Raw genomic sequence first — 5275 nt, 5'->3', positions numbered from 1 at the left:
TTCATTATCATTCCAGACCCCCAAACTGAAGTATCTTCATGCATATTCATACTTTAAGCTTAAGTTCACATGCCACACATAAGAAACTAGTGATATTGTCATAGTAAGAATGGTCACAACTAATTTCAGTTGTAAACAATGATTGGCTTTGCAACAGCTACACTGGTAGGCAAAAAAAAATAGTATTAGGACTTTAGAGCCATAAGTACCAAAGATCTCAATAATTCACACTATTACTATTACTTCTACTACTACTACTACTACTACTACTAGTACTACTACTACTACTACTACTCCAGATATTCACATTACTGAACAGTAAGGATCTCTGGTGATCATGGTGCTCAGAGACATACTGCATGCGGCTACAATGCCTGTTAACTTCACTCATGCCAGAATCACCATTCCTCAGCCAGCAAATACTTCGTGTCCCTTAAAAAACAACGAAATCAGTTTGTAAATTCTGCAATAGATAAGTACTGTACCTAATGTGGACACATCGCCTAAGCAAAGGGACCTATGAAAATTGAAGGGGACATAGCACCTTCAAAAGGGCACAAAATTAGCCTAGGATATATGGCATAGAATAAATGTTTGAGCTACAGACCATGAAGAAAGAAAATGGAAAGAAAGAGAAAAATGAGGGTGTGAAAGTATATTTAAAAAATAATGTGAAAACGTCAAATTGACAAATCTATAGTATATAAATAAATATATAGGTACAGGGTTGTGAAAAGTATCTAATCATATTTAATCTAAACAAAAAAAAAATTAGGACATTTTATCAGCAAAGAGCCAGGTAGAAAAGGCAGAGAGGGAGCTTCATATGTCTGCTTGCTAATTCCTGAAGAAGAAATCCGTAAGTCAAAAAAGGAATCGGTTGATTAATTTAAATCACAAAAGAAAAATTCTTTACCAAACAAGAACAATCCACCTAGCAATGCTCTATTTCCAAAATTAAGAGTAAATAGAAAAATTTTCAGATTTGCAAAAGCTGAGAAAAATCATCACCACCACATATTTTTAACAAGAATTCTAAATTGAGCTCATGAAACACAAAAGAAAACTAAAGAAACCACAGGAATGTAAAACAATCATTTTTAAACACAAGCACACATTAAAATTCTGAGTACGCGAACATTTTAATTAAACCACGTGTACAAACTAAAAAAGCAAAACCATAAAATAATAATGTTAATAAGCTATATAAAATGTAAGATATAGAAACTTTAATGCCATAACATGAAATTTGAAAAGTATTAAGTAAAGATGTAGGTATTTTATGTGATGAATATTAAGTTCTTATAAGATTAATATAGCCTCTCATAAATATAAAATTTTTAATGTAAATCTCAATGGTGACCATGAAGCAAAATCTGTTGTAGGCAAGCAAATCACAAGAAGTACATAGTTAAACCATAATGCTAGAGAAAGCTACCGAATATAAGCAAATAACACTCTTCAAAACAGAGGATGTAAAATGACTAAACAAAATTGATGAAACTCAATGACATCTGAAGATATTGATTTCAAGTTCAGGTAAACCATACATTGAAAGTGAAGTGAATCTGTATATTACTTTTGATATGATGGCCTTTTGTACAATATTATTCCTTCCAGTCCCTGTACATGGAAGTCTCTCCATCTTCTGGTTACTTGCTTATTTTATTTCTTCTTTGTTTTGATGCTTTAATTGAATAGGCTATAGTGTCAACATACTTCAGAAAACTAGAAAAAGATCTACCATATGGTCCTGCTATACTATTCCTAGGCATATACCCAAAGGACCCTATATACTGCTACAGAGATACATCCTCACCATGTTCAAAGATGTTTTATTCATAATAACTAGAACACAGAAATAACTTCTTTGTCTACCAACCATTCAATCAGTAATTAACATGTGGTACCTAAACACAATGGATTTTCCTTCAGCTATAAGTAAAAGTGAAATTTTCAAGAAAAGGACCAGAATTAGAAAACTTTATATAGAGGTAACCCAATTCTCTAAGGCAGAAAATATTTCATATTTTCACTCATATGTGTATTTTAGATCAATTGTTAGATTTGAGACTTGTGTATCTTACTTGCAGTACCTGTAGAATTCAGGAAACTATAAAGGAGTCATTGTTGGCTGGTGAGGGGAAAGACATATCTTAAGGGAAGGGAGCTAGTAGAACATAGGTGATATGAAGGGGAAAGGGTGAGTATTGGAGGGGGGTGGTTAGGAAGGGAGAAAAATTAAATACTAGAGCAGAATAGGTGATAGCAGGAGGGATAACTAACAGTGGAATGTTTCTTTGAAAAAATATATCTTGATTTTTATAAGGTTCATATGATCACCTTGGCAAGATATATATCCATGGGTACAATACTGACATAAATGTTATGTGAGTAACCAATTACTTTCTGATTGAAATTAAGGCCTACTCCACAGGAGGAAAAACATGTCTGGTACAGTAAATCTGGCCAAGAACCAATGATGAGGGAACCAACAAGTCTCAGGGTTTAACCTATAAAAATTATTTGAATAAGCTGGTTTAACAGCAACTGCACTCTAAATTTTTATCTCTATATGCATAGATTAGTTCAGTTCTCAGATCTCGAAGAAATTTCTTTGTGCAATGGGTGATGGATGACACAAACACTCGAAAGCAATATATGTGCAGATAGAAAGTATCAGTGGAATTCTCAGTCACAAATAATGTATCTATAGCACACCACACCACCACAAGATTCATAAAAAAATTACAGAAGAGGAGGCAGAAAGCCTGTATTTGTCAGAGAGTATATATGCCTATAGCAAAAAATATATTTGCAGGACTTGAAAGTGCAGTTGTACATATAAACTCATGACAACAGGAACTATATGCACAAAAATTAAGTCAACTTAAGTGTTGGTTTGCATAGGGGAATGTCGTCTGAGTTTTCTCAGGGTCTTTTGCTCCTGATGCTACCAGAAAAACCATATAACATATCTTTATGTGAATTTATTATAATTTATACCATTCGGGAGGGAGAGGATTGACTTACAAAGAAACGAACACCCTGTGCCCAACTCTGCACTGTGGCTCAGAGCCCGCCATTCCAGATAGCTTCCGTGGCCCACCCATGGTCACCCCTCACTTTCACCCATGCCTGTGGGCCAGCAGTCTTGCCCAGGTTGGTAAATGCCAGGCCATTCCGATTTCCCGCACCCAGCTCCTGTTCAAGATGGCACAGAAAAGTCCCTCCCTCCGTGGCTAACTCTCCACAGTCAATTCTCCACAGCAGGCCCTGCCCCTCAGAAGAAACAGGCTGTTTGGGGCACAGGGAGGAACTCATAAAGTCGTGTTTTTAGTTTTGGAACTATTAGTATTTGCTGAGTACTGAAAGTGGGAGAGGTTGTTTTCTCCATGGATATGGCCTCTGATACTGTGCCCACATGATCCAGTCAGTGGTCCTATGACCATGTAAATACAAGCAGCAATCACTGATTAAAGGAAGAGTATACATGAAGTTTGGAAGGGAAGTTGAGGGAATGTATCTGGTAGAAGTCTGAAGGGAGGAAATGAGTGGTGGATTTGATCAAAACACATTATTTTCATGTGTAAAATTCTCCTGAAATACTAAATTAAACTAACTAAATAAATAAAAACAAAGTAATCAGAATAGAAATAGGAATGCTGTACAAAATTGTCCTTACATGTAATGGCATTAAACAGTGGATTGGAAAGATAAATTTTCTTTTCCATTTTAATATTTTATTGTGCATTTCACATAATATATCTTAATCAAATTTAGACCCTCCATCGCCCACAAACCCCCCCATTAGATTTCAGGTATTCTGTCATATATATTAAGTCTTATTCAGTGAAAAATATCCTTCCAGGTGTCCCTTGGTGCAAGTAACCACTGGAGTGTAGTTGGCCTAACTAGAGTCACTCCCTTAATAATCTCTCCCTCGCCCCAAAGTAATTATTTACCAATATTTCCTTGGCTAGGGTTGGAGCCTGCGGCTGGGTTTTTGTCTGATTGAGTCAGCCTGGGTCTTATGCATGCTGTCAGAATTGCTGCAAGTTCATATGAACAAGTTTCCAGTGGCCTGAAAGTCTCTGTTTCCTTATGTCAATACACCAACCCTGGCTCTTAGTCTTTCACCTTCTCTTCTGCATCGTTTCCTGAGCCTTGGGCAGGTGAGTTTTAATATATCAGTCCTACCCAGGGAAACACACACTCTGATGTCTCTTATTCTCTAAAACTTAGTCAGTTGTGATTTTCTGTGTACATCCCACTCTGTTGCATAAAGAAGTTTCTCTGGTGAGAGCTGAGGAATGTATTACTATTGTCTCTACCCCCTGTTCTACTATGTTCCTTGAGCTGTTGATGTAGAAGTTCCATTGTAGATGTGCCACTTAGAGTCGGGCATCTCTCAGACATATATTCTATGTGTGTGACCAGTTGTGGAACTCTGTAATAGCTTCCATCTTTTCCAAAAAGAAGCTACTAGTGGTGTATGGTACATTTCCTGTAAGTATAAGGATCCATATTTAGCATAGGGTAAGAAATTTCATTTGCTGGAGATATGACAGAGATAGGGTTTTCTCTAGACCTTTCCAGCCATGTGAGAAGGCTTTAGGTCCAATTAGCTAATTGTTGACTTGTGGGGAGCGAGATGGCGCCCTGGCTGGCTGCCAAACCTCGTGCTGTTTACTTCAACTCTTGGCTGATTGCCAAGGCTCGTGATCCTCGCTTGTTTACTCCAACTCCCTGAAGTATGGTGAGCCCAAACAGGTGCTGCCTGCCTGATGATCTTGCTACGTGGCCAATGAGCTGCACTCTGCCTGCCCGCTGCACGTGTGTGTGCCCTGATTGGTCCTGGCTGGGGGGAGGGCTGTTGGAAATGCTATATAAAGAGCTGAAGTGTGTGACACAGGGAGACACAGAGAGACACGGAGAGACACAGAGAGACACAAGAGAGACAAGGGAGAAGAATAAAGAGAGAATAAAGGAAGAGTGAGAAAAGAAGCTTGAACCTCACCTTGGTGTCTGTGTCGTCTTTCCTCAGCTCTCCTGGACAGAGTTGTGGTTCGCAACATTGACTACCCCCTAGATAATAGTGCCACTATGGTACCAATACAGGAAGTTTGCTGTAATTTGCTCTAGTTATTAGGATTTGGACTGGCTAGAGCATTGATTTATTTTCTTCCTTAGCATCTTGCATGGTATCCACTAGAACTATGAGGGCTAGTCTTCAGGGAGAAGTCTTCCAGGTCAGTTCCAGCTCCATTTCCCA

The sequence above is a fragment of the Nannospalax galili genome, unplaced genomic scaffold (assembly GCF_000622305.1).
Source record: "Nannospalax galili isolate Female #2095 unplaced genomic scaffold, S.galili_v1.0 scaffold167, whole genome shotgun sequence".
NCBI classification, from domain to species: Eukaryota; Metazoa; Chordata; class Mammalia; order Rodentia; family Spalacidae; genus Nannospalax; species Nannospalax galili.
Note: the sequence above shows the minus strand (reverse complement) of the source record.